Source organism: Sinocyclocheilus rhinocerous, unplaced genomic scaffold (genome assembly GCF_001515625.1).
Source record: "Sinocyclocheilus rhinocerous isolate Xijiao unplaced genomic scaffold, SAMN03320098_v1.1 scaffold1399, whole genome shotgun sequence".
In the NCBI taxonomy this organism is placed as follows: domain Eukaryota; kingdom Metazoa; phylum Chordata; class Actinopteri; order Cypriniformes; family Cyprinidae; genus Sinocyclocheilus; species Sinocyclocheilus rhinocerous.
In genome coordinates this window covers 767464-777546 of record NW_015634038.1, presented here as the reverse complement: position 1 = coordinate 777546, position 10083 = coordinate 767464, and positions in this window count along the sequence as shown.

The window sequence follows — 10083 nt, the reverse complement described above, 5'->3', positions numbered from 1 at the left end:
TTTCTTGCATCTCACGACTATGTCGTGTATGAACTAATGTCTGTGTGCATGTGTGTAAAACAACAAACTGACGATTTATATATAATCATTTGTAATTGTATATACATTGTTGTGATTAATTGTGGCTGGAACAATAATGTAGCTGTAAAAATAGTTGCCTGCTGAAACTGAAATGTATATACTTCTTCATCATGACTAGATAGACACGGTGAGTTTGTCTTTACTATACATGTTAGATGTGATCCACCTCATAGTAACAATCCTGTCAGATCGTCCATCCTTTGAGTGAGAGTGTAAAGTTACAGGTCAGCCGATCTGGTTTCATGTTTAAAGTTAACCTTTTCGACATGTTTCCGCAATATTGTCTGGGGGTTTGGCAAAAGGAGAGTGGGACTGTGGGCGGTGCTCGGGGTGGTGACTGAAGGCGGTGACTGTGTCGTTCTGACGTCAACTTTTTACGGAAGTCACAACGGTTCGTGAAAAATCACAGCTACTTTATGCAGGCTGTGTGCATTTTACTGTGGACTGACTGTTTTGAAACTTATATGGTAGTTAAATAGCCCCTAGACCTCAGTTATCGTGAAAAAAGCCAGGAAATTTCAGTTTTGACAATATGGGACCTTTAAACCAGATTAACAGAAATCTGCTTTCTCCGTCATGGTTTTAAATAGTCTTAGACTTAGTCTAGTCCAGTATTTAATAGGCTTATTTCCTGAAGGAAGACTAGAGCTACTAAAGGACTAAACTGAGGCTTAAAACTTCAGATTAACGTTGTGTTTTCAGTATTTATATATCAAAATTATTGGCACCCTTGATAGATATGAACAAAGAAGCCTGTGAAAATAAATCTGCACTGTTAATCAATTTGATATTTTATTCAAATAAATAAATAAACAAACCCTAAACTTTCATTAAAGTAAAGTGGAAGGGAAGGGAAATCTCATTATGATAGAAATGTTTTTTTTTTTCTAATTCACATTGGCCACAATTAATGGCACCCTTTTATTCAATACTTTTTGCAACCCCCTTTTGCCAGTTTAACAGCTCTGAGTCTCTCCTATAATGCCGGATGAGTTTGGAGAACAAACAGTGACCCATTTTTCTGTTGATTTTGATGGTCCTTTTGGATCATTGTTCTATTGAAAGAACCAACCACGGCCCATTATAAGTCTTTCTGACGCCAAGACTCAACTGTTTTCTGCAATTATCTAGCTGTGTTCCTTGGAGAGTCTTAGGCCACTCAAACTATCTTCCTCACATTGCATTAAAGGGGTCATATGATGCGATTTCAAGTTTTCCTTTCTCTTTGGAGTGTTACAAGCTCTTGGTGCATAAAGAAGATCTGTAAAGTTGCAAAGACTAAAGTCTCGTAAAAATCGACGCGTTTCAGAAAGGCGGGGTATAGAGGACAAACAATAATGTACAATATGTGGAAAATAATGTGTTTTTTGAACCTTAAACCGCATAAACACATTTCATTACACCAAATACACAAAATAATGTTCTTTTTAGCAACATCATATGACCCCTTTCAATCTGTTCCAAGTCTCTGAGCCATCACTGAAAAAGCACGATCGCCCCATAATTTACGTTTCGCCCTAGGGACAGTCAAAAGTTTCTGGTCAGCGGACCTAAGTGATCTGGATGGTGAGTATGGTTGTAATAAATCTGAAAGATATGGTGGTGCAAGGCCATTTAAAGATTTAAAACAACAAAATCTTAAAATCAATCCTATAACGCACTGACAGCCAATGTAGAGAAGAAAGTCCCGTTTCCGAGAGCCTGTCAGCAATCTTGCAGCAGCATTCTGGACAATTTGCAATCGAGACAAAGTGGACTGACTAATCCCCACGTACAGGGAATTACAATAGTCCAGACGTGAAGACACAAATGCATGCATCACTCTCTCAAAATCATAAAACGACAAAAATGGCTTGACCTTTGTCAGTGTTCTTAATTGAAAAAAGCCTGATCTGAAAACAGCATTGATCTGTTTGTCAAATTTTAACGACTCATCAAAAAGTACCCCTAAATTTTTTTTTACCATGGATTTGCCATGAATAGATAAAGGGCCTAAATCAAACTTAGGGGACCCATATGTATTTGGGGTGCAAACACAATAATCTCTGTTTTAGATTAATTCATATGCAAACAATTCTCATCCAACCAAGTTTTCAGGTTATTCAAACAAGCAAGAAGAGGCCCTAGTGAGCTACTTTCCATCTTTACTGGCTTATATATTTGTGTCGTCAGCGTAACAGTGAAATGATATGCCATGTTTTTTAAAAATAGACTCAATTGGAAGCATATATAATGAAAACAAAATAGGACCCAAAATGGATCCTTGGGGAATCCCACATGTAAGAGGAGCCGAAGTTGATGTAAATTTACCCAAGGCAACTGAAAAACTTATATTTGTTAAATAGGACTTAAACCATTTTAAAACAGTACCTTGAAACCCTACCAATCACTCAAGCCGTGCAATAAGAATTTTATGGTCTATGGTGTCAAATGCTGCACTGAGGTCAAGTAACACCAGAACTACAGCATTACCAGAGTAATTAAGTAATTAAATCAACCTGAAATATACTTTTTTTGTAAAGGTTTTCATTATACAGACTTTCAAAAACTGTTCCACTTGCATGATACTCATTTCATATGCAAACATATCAAATCAGAGGGCCAAAAACTAAAGAAAATGGCAAATTATTTCTAATAAAAAAAACAAACAAACAAACAAAAATCCTACTAACATTATAACCACAGGAGACAATATACATTAAAAATAAATAAATAAACAAATCAGCACATGGCTCCTTTAAGTGTGGCAACTATTTTTTCCACCATTTGTATGTGTGACTTAATATCTGATTTAACCAAAATCAAAACAGGAGCCAATACAGGGATGCTTTGTTTTGTGTACAAGCTGATATAATCCAGACACGACTCCAACATTCTTCTATAATCATGGATTATTTCATGTATGCAGTTTATGACATCAAAGGAAGCCTTATTCAGTAGATGAAGACTAATGCTGTACTCCTAGCACATGGAGTAGTCATTTGAATGGGTACTTAGATGCACACCACATATGTACTATACACACTCAGTTTCTCCCTTTCTCACCCCAGCCCTAACAATAACTGCATAAAATATTAATATAATGAAACCAAGAGCATTTCCTTACCTTAACTTTCTTAGACATGTTCACTGTCTAACAGTGGCGAAGAAAGGATAGTTACTACCTGCCTACCTTCTGATCAATAATTCAGGCTTGAATTCAGAATGACTATATGTAGTTTCCAATTACAGTTATCAGGTTAGTGACAGATGCTCTGTTAACAAACAGCCATCACAAAAAGTTTGGATCAGATGTTTGTACATTTTTGTAAGTGTTGGAATGTAAAGTAATTAAATTAATTTGCGTAACCGCTTGCATAAGTTGATTTTAACTCAAGATACCACAAAAATAACTGAAAAAGAAGTGCACTTAATTGTATTGGAAGTGCACTTGTAGCGTACTTCAAATCTTAAAAGTATATATTTTTAAAAAAATGTACTTGCAGAAACTATAATATTAATAAAATAAAAAGCCCACTTAAGTGTACTTAAAGAGAGACACTTTCATGACTGTTTCTTAACTGTGTTGACTAACAAAATGTAAAATACTTGATTAATATTTTAACTGTAGTGTTTTATTCAATATTACATTTAAAGTTAATATATTTTAAATGTACTAAATTGCAACTTCATTACAAATGTGTAATTGCAAATATATTTAAAACATGAGATATAAGTTTCAATAGAAATTAAATGTTTTAGGTTACCATAAATGCTTGTAAGTACATTCGTGCACTTTAACCATGCATATTTCAAAGACCATTATGAAATTACTTATAAATATGTACTTAAGTCCTACTTAAGTGGTTCAAAAAAGCACTCTCAAGTTCAGAAAATTGCATTTGGTTTGTTGTGTGTGTGTGTGTGTGTGTGTGTGTGTGTTTTGCTACATGCAGTTAATTCCGCTCTAGTCAAGCCTTTTTGCTAGTTCCTCGCATACTCTTATTAAAGTCTAGCTCCTTGTTTTTTTGACTTAGTAGTTTTTCAAGTCTTCTTTAGTTTTATTTTAGTGTTCTCTTTTCCCCCCTAGTTATTTCTAGCAGTCTTGAACTCTTGTCTTTTATTTTGTTTGGCTTTTTCTAGTCATTTACTTTTAGTTTTGTTAACATTCTTTTCCTTTTTTTATTATTTGTGTTACTTTAATTTTTTAATCATCATTTTTGTCATAATTTCCTGTGTCCCTTGTTGTTGGACTGTTTCACACCTGACCTGCCCTCTTGTACCTTGTCTGTTTTGTTAATAAACCGTGTCATTGTTCATCTGCGTTTGGGTCCTAACTCACAGATCCTGACATAAGGATGGCTTGAGGGTGAGTAAATCATGGGGTAATTTTCATTTTTGGGTGAACTATCCCTTTAAGTATATTATTTCTCTACATAATCTTTTTATAAGTATGCTGAAGTATACCTCTTTTTCGCAAGGTGGTACTTGATTTAAAAAATATTTGTGAACCCCTAATCTAAAAGATTGAAGTCACATAATGTACTTCAACCTTGTAATCAATAATTTATCAAAATTGCATCACATTCTGACATTTATCATGATTCTCAAAATGTGAGAACCGAATCTCAGATTGTACAAAAAGGACCACAAAGGGGGCCAGTGGGTTTGGATACCAATGATGCAGAAAGTGCTCAGGTAGAGGGGCTCAAATGAAGAGAATGGGGTAAGAGTGGATGTGGAATGGATCTATGAGTTCAAACCAGACCCGTCTGTTCCACTCTGGTCTGGAGATCCCTGTTATCAGCCAGCTCAAATGATATGGCTTAAGTGACCCTAAAAACAAAGCAATCCAGTTCCTGGAGGAGGAGTTTCTTTGACATTCATCTCCCTCTCCAGCCCACTAGAGAGAGCCCTCACCTGATTATTAGCACCTCCATCAGTGTGTTTCACAGCACTTGGTTGTTGTATTTCCAGGGGTTACTCCAGAGAGCAGCTTATGTGATATAAACTGGTAGCAGTGGTTCCCAACCACATTCCTGGAGGCCCCCAAACACTGCATGTTTTCCATGTCTCCTTAATCAAACACACCTGATTCAGATCATCAGCTCATTAGTAGAGACTCCAAGACCTGAAATGGGTGTGTCAGACAAAGGAGAGATACAAAATATGCAGTGTTGGGGGTCCTACAGGAACTTGGTTGGGAACCAAGGTAATGGATATCCTCAGTTTTCGGCTCCAAAACCTGAGGTTACGTTCAGGGTATGTAAGTAGCAACAGCAACTTATTCTCTGAACAAAACTGAGAGATTATAGGGTTAATTTGCTTTAAAACAGCATATGGATATTTTTTTCTAAATGATTCCAAATGAGTATAATAATAAAATCATGTTTGTTTTAGTCAAGAAATGGATAGATGTCTAAACCGACTGATCAAGGTCTTCAGACTCACTGGAAACTTCCACGCAGGTGTGTTTGAGCTGGTTTGTGCAGAGGATGCTGTCATGTCCCGGATGGAATCAATTCATGAATAATGTGAACATGTCCTTCTGCGTCTTTCTTTCAAATTACTCCGACTAACCGTCCCTGTGTCACATTCTGTGTGTTTTCAAATGAAAACTATTATAAAATACTACTTTTCCATTAAACCATACATTTGTATATATGTATAACATATATGTTATAGTGACACATGCATATCTGTTGTCTAAAAATAAGTATTTTTGTGATGCTTGAGACATTAGAGCTTTTCTTTGACCGTGCAGGTAATTTTACCACCCTTATGATAAAGCAGTCAACTTTAAATCAATTTGCAACTATTAGTTTCCACTGGAGTTCTAGCTACATATTGTATAGTTATATCAATGTACACATATAGTTATATCAATTAAGTTTGCACTTTTATTTTAGAGCATTTAAAAGTACTTACACAAGAAAGTACTGTGTAACATAAAGTGCACTTAAAGGGATAGTTAACCGAAAAATGAAAATGCTGTCATCATTTACTCACCCACCACTTGTTCCAAACCTTGACGAGTTTCTGTTGAACACAAAAGATAGTTTGAAGAATGTCAGCAACCAGACAGTTGTTGGTCCCCATTGACTTCCATAGAATGGAAAAAAAATACTATGGACGTCAATGGCTACTGGCAACTGTTTGGTTAATAACTTCACAATATCATCTTTTTTTGTGTTCTGCAGAAGAAAGAAACTCATACAGGTTTGGTGAGTAAATGATGACAACATTTTCATTTTTTGGTGAACTATATCTTTAAAATGAGCTAAGGTTGGGTTGCTACTAGTTATTATAGTAAATGCATACATACATGTTGAACCGGACTGTGACATAAAATGCTACAGAATTATTTTAAACATTGTGTCAACACTCCTTCATAGAGAAACAGATGGTGCTGCAGCAGTGTTCAATATTCATCCTGTGAACGTTATTCAAGTCTTTGCAAAGTAGTGGCGTGTCCTTGATAAAAACAGTTTAACAGATGGCCTCTGAATATGCAGTTCCTTCAAAAGGCCTCGCAGACATCACACGACAGACTGTGTTCAGTTTTAACCGAGCAAAACTTCTGATTAACATCAGTCCAGAAATGGAGTAAAACTTTGAAAAATTAGAAACCTTTTGCTCAACATAAGCTTGAGCCATGTTTTGTGGGTGATTTCGGTTCCTTTGTCTTCAAAACCAGCGAACCAAACCTCAATCTGTTTAAAGGAATAGTTCAACCAAAAATGAAAATGGACTCACCCTCTCACCATCCAAATCTGCACAGATCAAGCACCGTTTACAAGCAAAAACAGTCCAAAACAGCTCTAAACAAATATGTTGGTGGATTTGAGAGACAACAGGAGACGGACTTTATCACTAGAGGAATCGTTATTATGGATTATGGACTTTTTATTTTAGCCAGAAACAATTATTTGAAGTTTAAATGGCTTAATGATGAATTTGTTTATTACAAACACAATTCTTTTTGGCTTCACAAGTCGTTAATTGATGGACTGGAGTGGTGTGGATTACTTGTGGATTATTGTGATGTTTTTATCAGCTGTTTGGACTCTCATTCTGACGGCACCCATTCACTACAGAGCATCCATTGCTGAGACACTGATGCAATGCTACATTTCTACAAATCTGATGAAGAAACAAACTCATCTACATCTTGCATGACCTGAGGGTGAGTGCAATTTCAGCAAATTTAAATTTTTCAAATTTTAAACTATTCCTTTTCATTCAAAGGGTCAATTACTTAAATAACACAGTGAAACAGGCTTAACTGCAGTAAACAGCAAATGCTCAGAACTCTTGGTGGCACACAGGTTGATGTTACAACATACTACCCAAAAGTAAAGTGTAAAAAAAACTGAAAGGAGATCAATTATGAAAAAAAGACAATATGTGCATGAAATAAACTCTCACTACACTCTTTACTGATAAGAGCTTAAGGCAAGAAATAGTACATTTGCAGATTAAATAAACAGAAGATGAAAAGTCAGAATTGAGCAGAGAAACCATTTGCAGACAATATGGCCATCTGAATTTCTATTGAGTTTGTAATGAGAGGAACCTCCTCTGGATGGGGTTGACATGAAGGGAAGAGACATCTTGCATAAACACAGGGGGAAAAAATGTTGTTATTGACGTTATGAAATATTCATTGTTTGTTACCACAGCATGTGTTTCACACAACCTTCGTCAGCACAACCAAAGTTGTTTTAGTTTTGTGAATAAAGGACATTGTCCTCGGACAACACATGCCCAAAAAGTTGCCTCAACACTTATTTTATGTTATACAAGGTAGTTTAATACCTAATGAAGATCATAAGCAGTAAGCATATAGCAGCGTTATGATAATTAACTAAAACTAAAACCACATACACACAAAACATTTCTGTTACTTGAAATGAAAAATAAATAAATAAAATAAACTTAGGCTGAACTAAAATAACTAAAACTAATAAAAATGACAAAAACAACAAAATTACTAAAACGTTAATTAAAATTTAAAAGAAAATTTAAAATATAACAATACAAATTTCAAAATATTATTAAAAACTTATGATCTCAAATAAGTATATCTCATTATAAAAATATTATCTCAATAATGACACTTGGCATATAAAATAGTGGCACAGATTTCAGTTCATAAGACTTTGGTTCATCTTCTTATGAAATTACAAAATTTCTAATGAATGATTTCAGTCTCTCCATTGAAAGTCCATGCACTTTGATGCTTCAAAAGGTTCATAAACACATTGTAAACCATAATCCACGTGAATCGAATGGTAAGATGTGGTGGCTTTTTATTTTAGGCTTTTATTCACACACAAGTCAAATCAATGCAATCACTGAGTTCATGTATGTTTATAAGAGAAAAGAGCAAACATCTCTATTTCAAGATTTCCAGGTCAGTGAATCTGTCCAGTCTTTGGTCAGTGCAGCGTCTCAGCAGCATATGGTGTCATCAAATGAATCATTTCAGTCATAATCGGATGATTCAAATATGAATTCCGTCTCTAGTTCTGCATTTTGTCTAGTTTTGTAGTTTAATACCTAATGAAGATCATAAGCAGTAAGCATATAGCAGCGTTATGATAATTAACTAAAACTAAAACCACATACACACAAAACATTTCTGTTACTTGAAATGAAAAATAAATAAATAAAATAAACTTAGGCTGAACTAAAATAACTAAAACTAATAAAAATGACAAAAACAACAAAATTACTAAAACGTTAATTAAAATTGAAAAGAAAATTGAAAATATAACAATACAAATTTCAAAATATTATTAAAAACTTATGATCTCAAATAAGTATATCTCATTATAAAAATATTATCTCAATAATGACACTTGGCATATAAAATAGTGGCACAGATTTCAGTTCATAAGACTTTGGTTCATCTTCTTATGAAATTACAAAATTTCTAATGAATGATTTCAGTCTCTCCATTGAAAGTCCATGCACTTTGATGCTTCAAAAGGTTCATAAACACATTGTAAACCATAATCCACGTGAATCGAATGGTTTAAACTGTGTCTTTTGAAAAGATGTGTTCGCTTTTTATTTTAGGCTTTTATTCACACACAAGTCAAATCAATGCAATCACTGAGTTCATGTATGTTTATAAGAGAAAAGAGCAAACATCTCTATTTCAAGATTTCCAGGTCAGTGAATCTGTCCAGTCTTTGGTCAGTGCAGCGTCTCAGCAGCATATGGTATCATCAAATGAGTCATTTCAGTCATAATCGGATGATTCAAATATGAATTCCATCTCTAGTTCTGCATTTTGTCTAGTTTTGCTCTCTGATGCAATGCTTTTAATTCAGTAGATCTAGTGCACAAATGCAATGACATTTACTTGTGACAAATGAGCAGGGAAAATCATACATCAATTAATTAATGGCACAGAAACCTTTTTTTTTTCTTTTGAAGAGTTTGAATTTGACTGGAAAGTCTTTTGATAAAAATAGGGTAGATGTATCTGGTTTTAACTGTGTTTTGGTTTATTGATTTTCACACAAATTCACCTCACCCCTTTTTATGATGAAATTTGCATGCATCAGTGTTATTTTAGTATCGAGATACTATTATAGTTTTAATAGCTTGAATTAGTTTTTATCTGTTTTCATTTTATATGTTTTGATTTCAATTTTCATTCAAATTTAAGTAATGTTGTTTTGTCATTTTAATTAGTTTAAAAAAAGAAAATGTTTATATACGATATTTTTTATAAATGTTTATTTTAGATTTTTTGTTATTTTATTACATCACGTTAAAGTAAATAATAACTAGAAGTGTTTCCTTGGCAACTAGCTAATGTTTATATATATATATATATATGTATTTATTAGTGCTGTCAAACGATTAATCGCGATTAATCGCATCCAAAATAAAAGTTTTTGTTTACAAAACATATGTGTGTGTACTGTGTATGTTTATTATGTATATATAAATACACACACATAAAGTATATATTTAGAAAATATTTACATGTATATACATTTATAT